This window comes from Cryptomeria japonica, chromosome 8, assembly GCF_030272615.1.
Source record: "Cryptomeria japonica chromosome 8, Sugi_1.0, whole genome shotgun sequence".
NCBI lineage: Eukaryota > Viridiplantae > Streptophyta > Pinopsida > Cupressales > Cupressaceae > Cryptomeria > Cryptomeria japonica.
In genome coordinates, this window is record NC_081412.1 from 365,610,639 (window position 1) to 365,626,254 (window position 15,616).

A 15,616-nucleotide genomic window follows, 5' to 3' on the forward strand; every position below is an offset into this window, starting at 1 on the left:
TGTAATTAAGATTATGGAAAGTATTTGTGATAAGGTGGATTGAAAATTGTAATAGTGGAATTAATCTTGCTAGATTACATCATTGGATTAACTTGTTGTTAAGCATGTAAATTGAACAAATGTGAATGGAAAACAAAGTTAGAATTAATGTTAAAATTTCTAAGTTGAAATCTAAAGGATGAACATCATATAGGTATTTACTTTTTTTTTTTTTTTTTACCTTAGTAAATGAGTATCGCCACGTTAATTGTATTTCGCTTTATCAGATGAATTTACTTAGTTGTTTACATTTTAATCTTAACAAATAATCTTTATCAGATTAATTTTATACAAAGGGTGAATTCAACTAGCCATCCATATTATAACCCTTATAAAAAGAATTCCTTATGATTGCTAAAATTGAACTAAAATGAGAAGTAATTGTATAGTTGTTTATATCTAAATCTTAGTAAATGTACCTTTTCCTATTAACCTCATATAACCAAAAAGAGTGATATGCAATAAGATAATTGTATTTTGATCCTAATGTAAGAAGGTCACTATGAACTTATATTTTTAATCCTGTAATGATGAATATCATCTTGCTAACTATATTTTAATTCAAAGGATGAACTCATGTGGTCCTAATATATTGTCACCTTAATGAATTTAGCCATCTATTATCTTTATTAAGACTTCAATGAATTCTATGGCTACTCACATTGTATCCTCCATAAAGGAACTATAAATCTTTAGTTTGGTTATGCTCCAACCTTAATGAGGGAACCACACTCTACTAAAGGAAGTTTAATCCTTAATGAACGAAATTTTTTTATTAACCATACTTTTAATATTTAAGAAAGATATCGAATGTGGGTGATTATCTTAAATTCAAATGAAGGAATCCTCGTTTTATTAATTGCAGTTTAGTCCTAAATGAATGAATCTCATTAGGCATATTTTTAATATTAAAGGATGATGTCAAGTGTGGATGGGTACCTTAAACCCAATGAATGAACTTCATTATATTAAACGCTTTGAACCTTTCTGGGGGCCTCTAAATGAAATTATGAATTTAAGTGCATTGAATAAATAACCTCTCAATGGCCTTCTAACCACCCAAGGTAAATGAACGCTTCCTAAAATTATGAGATGTCAAATCATTGAACATATGTTTAATCAAGTCTTATGCATTTTCTCGTAATTAAGTTATCCAGCTCATTGGATCAATTGACGCAAGTTGAGTTAGGTGTAAGGTTATGTAATCGCGTTGGGAAACTCCTTAGGTTCGTTTAGCCTTCCGTTGTGGTATCTATGTTTTAGATAACTCCAAAATTATCTTAATGTTGTAACTTTTCATTAATGCTCTTAATCATTATAAAAATAAAAAATAAAAAATTTCACACTCTATTCGAGTGTTTTTTACTTAAACCCTTAGGGGTTTCCTGGCAGGGCATTACACTTGGTATCAGAGCCCATGTTGCAACACTGGGATCTCTGGTTTTGCTTTTGCCCTTAGTTAGTGTGTGTGTGTCTACCTTATGTTGTATGTTGTCCACCTTGATGTGAGGGTGAGATTTAACAAACCCTACTTGTGTGTAACGTGTGTGTTCACACCTTGTTTTCACCTTATTGATGTGGGTATTTTAGAAATAATTATGGGTGTTTCGTCTGTTTATTGAGGTCTTGGTCTATGATTTCTCTTACTTTGAAAGGGAGTCATATGTACCTTCAATTTTGAAGTGTTTTACTCTTTTGACTAATCCATCTGGGTTGTTTGTTAATATCTTGAATCTAAAAGTACGAAATGTGCTTGTTTATGGTTTTGATCTATCTTAATGATTGTCCACTTGAAAGACTAGTATGGCAAATATTAATGCTTATTATGTAGAAATTGAGTGATTATGACTCTTCCTCTTCTTTGTCTAGTAAATTAAAAGGAATTGATATGTGTAGTTATCTCTTATTTAAGTTTTCTTATTGCAAGAGAAAGGATGATATTTCTTGAGCCTTGTGTGAGCCTTATAACGTTTTTGTGTTTTAGATTGTGAAAGGGATTGGTTTAGGAGTTAATTTTTGGTTAATGATAGAAAATGGTATGTTGTATTAAAGGGTTCTCCATGTGCTTGGTAGGAGTAATATAATTAAATTCCATCTTAAGTAAGGTGCAATAAAATGTGCATGGTTGATTTTGTGAAAATTGCTTGATGTGAAAGGAATACCAAAAGAGGACACGTTGTGGTAGCCTCAGGAGTGTATTAATGTGCTCCTTGAAAGATTGTCTTATGTGCTAGTGTGATTTAGGACCTATTAAGTGATGCACCATTTAACTTGCTTTGGATATAGAAAATTGTCTTATTATGTTTCCAAAAGAGTAAATGAAAGACTTGTTAATTTGTATGCATTAAATGTGTAATATCTAGTAGGTAGCTCTTCATTTACCTCCTTGTCGTATTATGAATTTTCAATGTTAGATTTGATGTATTATTGTAATGTATCGCATCACGAATGGTGATTGTTCTCAAGAAGACTTGCATTACAAAAGAAAATTTGGGTGTCTTGAATTCTTGTTCGGAAAACTAGAACAATATAGTACAACAAATAATGATTAGAAATGTCATGTTAGGATGTTTTGGCATCTTCCTAAAAGATAGCGAAATGAAAACCGTGCAACTAAAAAGATAGACTTATATCCGCGCATATGGTGTGATCTTGAAATTCTTGTGTATTCGTAGGAAATAGTCGATTGCCAACTCTCTCCCTCCTCTTGTCTAAAATATAGGAATTGTTGTTTTTGAAATACTATTTGGAATGCAGTGATTTAAGGAGAAATTTTGTTATAACGCATATGAAATTGTATGTTGCTTTGGGCTTCTAATTGAAAGGGGAAAGTTTTTCATCTTGGAAAGGGAAATTGCATAGTTAGTAATGTGAATGAAAATGCTTAGGGAAGATTGAGAAAGATATCAGAATGATGTAATTTCTTGGTGTAAATTTGAATTGTTGAGAATTTCAGAACGTGTATCTAGAGTAAACTTTGTTTGGTGATTCATGTGTAAAGCATAATTAAAACTTCCCTTAAGTATATGTTAGCATAATGTAAAGTACTCCTCGTAAATGTGACTAAACCAGTAATGGTGCTACTCTGTGTGTGTTGTGAGAAAACCTGTACTTGTTTTGTGTGCCCATGGGATGGTGAGGTAACCAACCATGGGGAATATGTTTGTTTATGAGTATGGGAAACCATACCTATCTATGTGATGTTTCTTATTTGTTTCCTTACTGAGTGCCAACCCACGGGTTGTTGATAAGTCAGTATGTGAAGGGGTAGTAGTAGAAGTCACCATTCCTTGAATAGTATGAACAACGTATGAGTAATGTCGACGCGAAGCGACTTTTGCTTCCCTATTTTGAGGAAAAGTATGGTTTTGTAATGAACTGTAACATAGGTGTACTCTATACTTCCCCTTGTGATGAACCGATTTACGAGGTTCATGTGTGCTAGCCTAATTCCTATCCTTTATTTTGAGCATATAGATGACAGTTTTGAGCATATTGACGGATTTTATTGGAGCATCTGTTGCCTTGTCTTCATGAGAGGCATGTTATTTTCTTACATAAGTTGCCAACTGACTAGTGTTGGTAGACTTGTGGGTAGACCTTAGCCATGTATACCTCTGGCTTACGGCGAGTATCCTGAGAGGAACATCGCTATGCGGAGTGTGACCGGCGCGTGCCTTATCCGTGGGGTACACTGCCATGCGGGATACATCCATTGCGTGCTTTGTCCGCTTGGAGTATTGCCATGCCGTGCTGAGACACGATGCGGGATGTAGTAGACATTTCCATGCGGCCTACCACTAGGTGTAGGGTAGAGCCATGCCACGTGACGACGTGATGCGGGGTGATGCCGAGGTGAACACTGCCATGCCATGCGGATGTGTGACTTGGCCACACCACATGATGAGCTACTAGGATAGCTAGACGATTGTTCCTTCCTTCCTCGTTGGTGGCTAGCTACTAGTCACGTAGTGATGTAATGTACAATTATGATTTTCTTTTAATTATTTATTTATTTCTTTGTGGGCCGGCAAATTATTTTACTTTGACCTTGACAGTTTAGCCACAATCTTGCAATCTTGATCTTACTTGATTTGATGTTGCAAATCTGGAAATTATTTTCTTGTCTTATTGTTGGAATTGACAATTATTATCTTTATTCTTTTGTACTTTGGTGGCTAAACCGGTTTATCCTTGTTGTTTTCGTATGCTGGTCTTGTGTTGCAATGTGAATTCCTCTCCAAGGACGTAGGAGACGGTCTTGGATGAGTGTATACGAGGAAGTAGACACAGGGAACCTTGAGGATGGAGGTATGTGAGGCTGTGAAACAGCTAGGATCCACTAACTACCTATGAGTGGTGACTATCTCTTGGAGGCTAAACACCTTACACAACAAGGGATATTCACGATGGACTTGTATGGAAGGTAGCACCGCTATGGTGTACCCTACCACCATCAAGCCCTCGAGTGAGATGATGGACATTTGTTGACCATGTATTTGTTCTGTGAGCAGGCATAGAGATGTTGATCATATATGTTACCTTTGACCGAGCATTAGACATGCTCACATGTGGCCTATTGTGTTGTGCAAACCAGTCTTGTGGATAGATATTATGTGCAATCATGGAATAAATGGTATTAACTTGTCACTATGTTATGGGGCATAGTCATTGGAAAGGTTCTTGTATGTCTGAAAAGTGCAAACAATTGAGTTCTTACGTTGCTCTTATTTGTCGAAAGTAACTTGGTTGTAAAAAAGTTGATAATTGAAGCTAGTTCTATGCGATAAAGTTTTGTGAAAGAGATGAATTGGTGAAAGAAATTGATCTTGAGAGCATATTTCTTGTCATGTTTGATAAATGAGCATGATAACTGTGTCTATATATTTTAAATTGCTTAAAATTGGTGTAATAAAAAAAAGGGAAAAAGTCTCGTTTCTTTACTATGGTTGTGTGTAAATTCTAGAATATCTTAAGATGTGAATGACGTTAGATGCATTTTTGTTAATAGATGATGACACTTGTAGAGGATTTATGAATAATGTTCTAAGATGATGGCAAAATAGTTGTTGTGCAAATTGATAATTGTTAATTGAGTTTAAGGACTAATAAGTGTTGCAGGACTTCCGTTTAGCTTTGCGACTTCCAGGAGTAAGTCGGAGCCTAGGGGGGGAGAATGTAATGCCTCTACCCTAGTCGGACTGGTAATACCCGTTTGACCTTGGTTGACTTCCTAAGTGGCATTCTCGAATGGAAGGTTAATCATGGTGCAATGTGTAGTTTAGATAATATAAATAATCGTGCATACCTATTATTGTGCTTTTGCATCGATTTTCGTGTAAATGTAATTGTTTCCTAACCCTTGTGATAAATCTTGAGCTAACGCCTTCATTGAATATGTATATGTATATGTATGCTTGTGTGATTCATGGGTGCAGGAGATTGCAGGAACGACACTGCCTAAGGCGAGGTTCATCTCCTTCGGGGTTCGCAGGTTTGAGTAAACCTCCTCCATCCTTAGAATTCGGATTTGGGGGTCATTACACTTTCATCTTGCCTTAGCCATGGTCAGGTGAGCATCGTGTGTGGATTCGTGGGGCTTTCCTTGCATTGGGTTGCGTGTCATGTGATTTGGTGGACTTCCTCGATTTGCATGCCTTGTGCAAGGTAAGTGGATTTTGTTATCCTAAGTATTAAATTCAATTTAATGAGTACACGTACACATTAGTGATATAGAAATTTAAATAGGTAGCTTCTTTTATATGAATAATCGTTAATTTAAAAAGAGATCGCTTTAATTATTATTGCAGCAAGCTTAAGGTATTTAACTTGGATTAATGTGCTCATTTACGCAATTGTAGTTGAGAAATTAGGATAAATAGGACTCTTTCATTTGATTAGTCATTTATTTAAAAAGGTCGCTTTATTAGGTTATAGTGAGTCAATTTAATAGTTAATTTTAATAATAACGAATTTAATGAGTTATGCGTTTTAGAAAGGAAAGATTTAAAGTCATTTGGGAAATCGAAATAAATTAATCATTTTCGCATTTTGGAAGGAAAGGGTAAATTTTATTATTTAAAAGGGAATTATTCTTTTTACTTGTAAAGTTGATATAGTATAAAAGATTGATTTTTTTTTCTTTTGGAAATTTAAATTAATCAAAATGCGTTATCCTTGTTAATAGTTCAAAATATAAATGTTGGCTAAAGTAATATGGAGAAATTAAAATTAAAATTAAACAAGAAATAGAAACATTTTAATTTTAATTAGAAAAGCAAATAAGATGTATTGAATAGTGGAAAGAATGATTTCCATTTTGGATTTTCTTTTATTTAAAAAAAATAAAAATAAATAAATGCCTAAATTCGAAATTGAAAATTAGGGCAAAAATAGGGTTTCTCATTTTAACGTAGTTTTGGAAATGTTTTTGGGGGTTTTTCTTTTGGTCATCTTTATGGAAAAAAAAAATGGTTTTTGGAAAAGAGATTGGGGATTTTGGGAAAAAGATGGAGTTTTAGAGCAGCAGATTTGGGAGCTCTTCAAAAAAAAATATTCTTCCCAGAATGCGTTTTGAGGTAGGAATCTGATCATTAGCTTGATTAAAATGTTTACAAAAAAAAAAAACGGGGTTTTGTATTTTTCTTCTTGCAACAATGGTTTTCAGATTTTCCATTGATGTTTGTGAGTGAGTTTTAGTGTAGAAATTTGTAGAATGATAGCTATGTTGGATCTTTGTGAGGGAGGTGAGTTTCCTTGTGCCAAAGATCTTCTTGATGGGTGGGTTATTCAACAATTTCTACTACTATTTAGAAACCCTTGACATTCTGGAAAAAAAAAGGGGAAAGAGAAATGTCTGTGATTGTTTTTAAAAATGGGGGATTGCTGGAAAATGGTTTAAGTCTGTGTTTCAGACTGTGTGGATTGTTTTGGTGAGTTATTTACCTTTTTATCAATACTTGCATATACTATTTAAAAAAAAAAATATGTATTCAATGAATAAAAAAAAATGATGTTGATGATAGTATTTCATGACTGGAAAGATGTTTTTTTTTACTGCATATTTTAGTAGCTTGTTGGGATCTGTTACCGTTCTTTAAATAAATAAATAAAAAATTTAAAAAAAATAATATTTTGTGACCCCCATGGCAGCTGCTACCATGGGGGTCAAAAAAATAATATTTGGTAGCAGCGCTACAAATGGTAGCTTGGGCTGCCGGGGGGGGGCACGTGGGTGTCCACGTGGGTACCTTCCCTCTTTTTTAAAAAAAAAAAATTAAAATAAAAGTTTTTTTTTTTGTTATTTATTTATATTTTTTTTATTATATATAAATGGTTTTAAAAAAAGAATATATATATATATATATGATATATAAGAAATAAAATAAAATAGAAAAAAAAAAAACCCCAAATTAATGAGTGAAGTTAAATTTAGTTAAGAGATTTTAAATTCAGTTTTCTTTAATATTATTTAATTTTAAATTCAGTTTCTATCATATTATTTAGTTCCAGATTAGTAAATAATATTTGGATTTAGATAACGATCACTTAGTAAATTCATACTTCATTACAAGTTATTGATTTCTTTTGATTATGTCATGCTCGGGTAATACACATTATTAACATGGGCTAAGTATTAATGGTGGATTAATGTGAATTTTTAAATAAAAGTTAATCTAACAAAACCATAAACTTGATCGACATTAATGGATAGAAATGATATGGTAAACGAATACCTCTTCTAGATAATGTCCTTGCAGATTTAAATTTCTATAATAAAATTTGGTTATGTAATGGTAAGACTTGATATGCTAGTGTTTGGTCATAAGTCGGTCAAACCCCTAGTTAGCGTACCGTCAGACAAGGAAATCTAAGTTTTTTTTTTTTTGTTCTTATAGTTCAATTTGGCCCGCTTCTAAAAGGGATCAATATGTAATAATCAATCGAGGTAGATGTTGAATAGTGTATGTGTTCGCCTAAAGGGTAGAGATGTAAAAGACATGTAAATTTGTAATCTTAACTAGATTAAATGCCAGAGGGGTCTTGCAGTTGAGCATACCCGGAGATGTAGCCCCTTAGGGGTGAACTCCGAGATCATATCTGTGTTATGCGATGTTTTAGTTTCCTTTATTTCATGCTTTAAGTTATCATGTATGGTTGTTATCTTGTAATGTGTACGATGGAAATTAACGAATTTAAATCTAAGTGCATAAAATTATTCATCTTGGCAAATGTAGTAATTAGGTTCATAGAGGATTGTAGTTAAGATTATGGAAAGTATTTGTGATAAGGTGGATTGAAAATTGTAATAGTGGAATTAATCTTGCTAGATTACATCATTGGATTAACTTGTTGTTAAGCATGTAAATTGAACAAATGTGAATGGAAAACAAAGTTAGAATTAATGTTAAAATTTCTAAGTTGAAATCTAAAGGATGAACATCATATAGGTATTTACTTTTTTCTTTTTTTTTTACCTTAGTAAATGAGTATCGCCACGTTAATTGTATTTCGCTTTATCAGATGAATTTACTTAGTTGTTTACATTTTAATCTTAACAAATAATCTTTATCAGATTAATTTTATACAAAGGGTGAATTCAACTAGCCATCCATATTATAACCCTTATAAAAAGAATTCCTTATGATTGCTAAAATTGAACTAAAATGGGAAGTAATTGTATAGTTGTTTATATCTAAATCTTAGTAAATGTACCTTTTCCTATTAACCTCATATAACCAAAAAGAGTGATATGCAATAAGATAATTGTATTTTGATCCTAATGTAAGAAGGTCACTATGAACTTATATTTTTAATCCTGTAATGATGAATATCATCTTGCTAACTATATTTTAATTCAAAGGATGAACTCATGTGGTCCTAATATATTGTCACCTTAATGAATTTAGCCATCTATTATCTGTATTAAGACTTCAATGAATTCTATGGCTACTCACATTGTATCCTCCATAAAGGAACTATAAATCTTTAGTTTGGTTATGCTCCAACCTTAATGAGGGAACCACACTCTACTAATGGAAGTTTAATCCTTAATGAACAAAATTTTTTTATTAACCATACTTTTAATATTTAAGAAAGATATCGAATGTGGGTGATTATCTTAAATTCAAATGAAGGAATCCTCGTTTTATTAATTGCAGTTTAGTCCTAAATGAATGAATCTCATTAGGCATATTTTTAATATTAAAGGATGATGTCAAGTGTGGATGGGTACCTTAAACCCAATGAATGAACTTCATTATATTAAACGCTTTGAACCTTTCTGGGGGCCTCTAAATGAAATTATGAATTTAAGTGCATTGAATAAATAACCTCTCAATGGCCTTCTAACCACCCAAGGTAAATGAAGGCATCCTAAAATTATAAGATGTCAAATCATTGAGCATATGTTTAATCAAGTCTTATGCATTTTCTCGTAATTAAGTTATCCAGCTCATTGGATCAATTGACGCAAGTTGAGTTAGGTGTAAGGTTATGTAATCGCGTTGGGAAACTCCTTAGGTTCGTTTAGCCTTCCGCTGTGGTATCTAAGTTTTAGATAACTCCAAAATTATCTTAATGTTGTAACTTTTCATTAACGCTCTTAATCATTATAAACAAATAAAAAAAATTCACACTCTATTCGAGTGTTTTTAACTTAAACCCTTAGGGGTTTCCTGTTTGGGCATTACAGAGTTAAATCAGATTGAGAAGAACAATACATGGGATCTTGTTCTGAGACCTAAAGGTAAGAATGTGTTTGGTACTAAATGGGTGTTTCAGAAAAAACTGAATGAAGATGGAGAAGTTGTTAGAAACAAAGCAAGACTAGTATGTAAAGGATATTCACAAATGGAAGGTATTGATTTTGAGGAGACTTTTGTTTTGGTAGCTAGAATTGAAGATGTTAGATTATTTCTTGCATATGCTGCTCATAAGAAATTCAAGGTATATCAGTGTTGGCAACAATAATGCATAAAAACAAAGGGGGGGGGTGAATCAATTTTCACCAAACTTAAACAAATTAACCTCAACTTTAGATCTAATCAAGAAAAACAATAGAAAAGATAAACACCACATCAACAACACACATAACACACAACTTTTTGACATGGAAAATCCGACTAAGGGAAAAACCAGGGTGGTGCAGTCACGGTGAGGAGGGTCCTCAAAGATAACAATCCGGACTATGCAATAAGAGTAAACACAACAAAAGCAATATAATGTGATGGAGACAATGCATAACTGACTAAATTATATCATAAAAATCATTTACAATCAACCAACAACATGCAGGCTACAAGTTTTGACTTACTGGACTGAATACATACATGCTCAACTACAATATCAGTCAACTCCAAACCTCTTAGTCTCAATATCTATCTTTATGCCCTTCCCAACTCCCTTATATAAGCTTAAGTACATTAATTTATATGATAAAGAGGGATTCGTGTTGGCCCAAGGTGAAACAATCCTCGATGAACAAGATGAAACATGTAAAACAACAAGGTCGGCCTTCGCCAAAGAAATCTATTTGGAAAACCATAAGATGAAGTGTGAACCTAAGGGAGGGTCGGCCACACACCAAGGAATGAAGGAAATAATAAATTGAATCTCCCCAAGCTATGGAAATGATCCGTAAGATTCACCAAAAGAAAAATAGATCCAAGCGATTTTGAGGTTCTAAACCAAAAACCTGTCTCATATTCTAGACTCTACCCACAATATGATGATACTTTGCAGTAGTATGTGTAAATATTACAATGGGGAATTCACATGCATTCAAGCACATTGCCTAGAGCTCACTGCTCAAAAACAGCAAAGGGCCACAACCTTGGGAAGGATCACTGCCTTACAAAGATTAGACAACAATCCAAATTACATGAATTGAAAGAATGACATCTCCAAATGCCTGATCACAGTTCCGGTTAAGCACATTGTCTACACTACAACACTTCTTTGCTCTCCTACACACTTTTGAAAGACCAATTCACTTGTTCACACATAGAACACTCTCAAATAACACAGACACAACCATAGACATGCATCTTAAATGATTACAACACTTATTTATACAAATCATCAACCTTAACCTCAAGGTCAGCTCAATTCATAAGACCCAATTACAAAATTACATCACATGATACATAAATCAATATGAAGAACAATACAATATTGGCAAGGACATAGCATGGACCCAAATAAAAACCTCGAACATGCAACACCACCAAATATCTCACCAAGATCATCCGTAATACGTAAGAACCATCAGGCCAGCCAAAAAGTCGTATAACATGAAGAATGTGCACACAACGATCAATGCAGACCACCAAAACACATAGAAAATGATCGAAGAACATAAACAAGCAATGTGAATTCCTCCCCAACAACCGCAACAACTCAGATTATAGGAATCATCATCATTTAACCACCGAAGCTCAAGAACACCAACAATAAACTGAAAGATATCCTTGTGAAGTTCCTAATCATGAACCAACCAAATTTAGGACACACATGAACATCCCAAACACTCTCCCAAATCCACACAACATAAAGAATCAATTCTGAAGCAATACAAGCTAGAAATCATAACTCTGCAATATAGAACCAACAGAAAAACCAATCAACTACCAGATCACATAACTCAATCAAATCACCTTCTCGAACACTGAAACTCATACTGAATCAACTAGAGATAAGTATCTCAAAAGCCATTAATCTGCATCAGTATATCTGCAACCAAACCAACTCTCTGCAACACTGAAGGACAAGAAACACATGAATATGTTGACATCAATGACAACAACACATTCCAACAACTCTAATATCCAACAATATGCCCCTTTAGCATTGGCAACAACATATGAATATGAAAAACAATCAATGCTAATAAATAAATCAACTCCAACAATCTCCTTGTGAGATCATGCACACATAGCTCTCTACCTTAGATAGATAAGATAGTTTTTCACATGCATATCTCCCCCTTTGACATCAATACTAAAGGCATATACAAATAATTATTCTCTCCCCCTTAGAACACACTCACAAATATGAACAACTGAATCACATGTTGACTACTCCCCCTAAGTAGCAACACCCACTCATCAATCTGGATATCATAATAAGACTATAAAGTCCACCGGATTGATGCAACTCAATGCATCTAGTTCACATTAGGAGGGACAATCACCCCTAATTTATCTCTCAAATATACAAATGTATCTGCAGGCAAAGGCTTTGTGAAGATATCTGCAATCTATTCCTTTGTAGATACATACTCCAGTCTGAATTCTTTCTCATTCATCTTCTCTCTCGAGAAATGAAATTTTATTGATATATGTTTTGTCTTAGAATGCAACACCAGATTCTTAGAGATATTGATAGCACTTGAATTATCACAATATATAACAATAGGCTCATTATAAACAACTCTAATATCCTTCAACATTTGCTTCATCCAAATTACCTAAGTACAATTGTGAGCAACAACAATGTATTCAACTTCTACAATAGATAAAGAAATAGCATCTTGCTTCTTACTTGCCAAGAAATAAACTTCTTTCCTAAAAAGAACTCTCCACCAGTAGTGCTCTTTCGGTCATTAATATCACCTGCCCAATCAACATCTGTATAAGCACTCAAAATGAAATCATCATTCTTCAAATACCACAAACCATAATCAATTGTTCCCTTCAAATATCTGAATATCCTCTTCAAAACAGTAACATGAATTTCCTTAGGATCAACCTGGAATCTTGCAACAAGACATACAACATTCATAATGTCAAGTCTAGTCTGAGTCAAATATAGCAGTTCACCAATCATAGATCTATATAGGGTTTGATTAGCCTTTAGAGATTCATCATCTTTTGACATCTTACATCTAGTCACCATAGGATTTCCAACAGGTTTGGAATCATCTAACCCAAACTTCCACAAAAATTTCTTCACATACTTTGATTGAGATATGAAAATGCCTCTATCAATCTGTGTAATTTGCAATCCCAGAAAGAATTTCATCTCATCTATCATAGAGATCTCAAAATCTTTTTGCATATCATCAAAAAACATCTTACTTAAATGATCATTTCCTCCAAAATAATATCATCAACAAAAACTTCAACAATCAAAATATTATCATTATCAATCTTGAAGTATAAGTTACTATCAACAATATAGAATCCCAACTTCATCAAATACCTATCCAAGATGGCGTACCAGGATCTAGGGGCTTCTTTAAGTCCATACAATGCTTTCTTCAATCTTCATACCATGTCTCATTCATCTGTCAATGAAAATCTATTTGAATGATCAGGAGGGATCCGTGTTGGCCCAAGGAGCAACAATCTTCAATGAACAAGATGAAACATGTAAAACAACAAGGTCGACCTCTGCTAAAGAGATCCTTATAGAAAATCCATAAGATAAAGTGTGGACCTAAGGGAAGGTCAGACACACACTAAGGAACGTTGGAAACAATGAATTGAAGGTATGCACTTCATCTTATGGATTTTCCAGATGGATCTCTTTGGTGGAGGTCAACCTTGTTGTTTTAAATGTTTCATCAAGGATGATGGAGGTAATGCAGAACTGACTAAATTATATCATAAAAATCATTTACAATCAACCAACAACATGTGGGCTACAAGTTTTAGCTTACTAGCCTGAATACATACATGCTCAGCTATAGTATTGGTCAACTTTGGACCTCTTAGTCTCAAGATCTATCTCTATGCCTTTCAACTCCAGGAAAGATTTCCACACAAACATTTCTTTGATCAACTACCTACTTTTTTGACTTTTTCAGATTTAGACAAATGTTCAAGAATGTAGTCTTCAGTGTTGGGACCCCTACATGTGAAGAACTTGTCAAAATAGACTTACTAAAAAATAGTAAGTACTTCAAAATGTCAAAATTAGGGAAAAGGGAGGAAAGATGACACTAAAAATGGAAACTACTGAAAATAGTAAGTTTGATTTTTAGCAAAATAAAGATAATTTGAGAGGCAGTGAAATTCCCTAAAAAATAGAAACTTTCTAAAAATAGAAAGTTGCTCAAAATTTGCTCAAATTTCACTGGTAGCTTCCTTGAAGGCTCCTTATTTCATTGCAATGTTCAATTTTTCCAAAACCATAAGGAAAAGATCCCAAATCTAATTTTGAAGGGAAAAACCCTAAAATAGACCAAATGAGTTCCAGACAACCAAATTTGTTCAAATGACTTGCAGACTTGATCAAATTCACCCAAAACACTTACAGACTGGGGAGATCAAAGGGATTGTTGCGAAAAAACCCAGAGAAACACAACCAAAAGACCAAGAGGACCTAAAAATTAGGGGGTCCCCATTTGTAATGGGGCGATGGGTGAAAACGTCACAACAGGTCTATAGGTAAGGCTACAACTCCAAATTTGATAAAGTAACTTAATTAAAATATTGAATGAAGAGTCACTTCTTGGGTAATGGAAATTTGACATACCAAAAAAGATAAGAGAACTTTTTGGAGGAATGTTGTGCTTCATGAATTATTTGACCCATATTTATAACCAATTTATGATATCCTAAATAGGTCCTCTAGGTGTCAAAGGGGGGAAAATCCATAAAATTTTAAGTTTGGACTATTATTGGCATTTTCTTAGTCATTTTTTGTTTGTCATATTTTTGAAGTTTTAGGTTTCTCACACTATCATACCATCCATTTTGATCTCGACATCCCCATTTAATCCTTCCAAAATTGTCTAAGTGTTGAGTTTGTTGTGTTTTTTATGTTTTGAATCCCTCCATCCACATCAAAGCTTGTCACCCTAATCATGTCTTCCTCAATTTTATTTACATCCCAACATTCCCCTTAGCTCTTTACCAAATTGTTTCGAATTATTTTAGATTTTTTTATTTCCTAACCCATGATACAATCATTTAACAAGAATTATCTTGGGTTATGCCTTTCTAATATTGATAGTCTTGATTGAATCATACTTACATCATAAGGTCAAGATTTTGAAGTTTCTAATCCATCCTATCCTTAGATATCTAATCATATTCATCTTTGATTCCCTGGTTCCCAAATGCTTCATCAATCTCTTCAAAATTCACGAGTCTCTTAAACAAATAATTTTAGCCATCCCTTAATCAAATGCCCATCTCCAATATTCCTTCAAATTCCAAAACTTTTTGATTTCCTTATAAATTCCTTCAAACTTAAACTTTCAATTTTAGTTGTTTGTTAAGGCCTACATAAAAATTTGATCCTAACATCATAAAATCCTATCATTTGTTGATGCTCCCATGTAGACATTTCCATGTCAACAATCCCATGGTACTAATTTACTATCCTCTCTAAATATTTGATCTTAATAAATGAACACATTTCCTTTTTAGGATTCAAGCCGAATCTTCTTGATATTCTTATCAAACTTTCCCTCCCTTCTATGTCATGCCCAAAAAATCATTATTTAAAGTAAGTGACCATACCTATTGGATGACTACTAGATCAAATTTAATAACACTAAAATGATTCTTTATGTAGATTGACATGGATTCTAAGGAGGAAATCAACATTAAAACATACTTATATT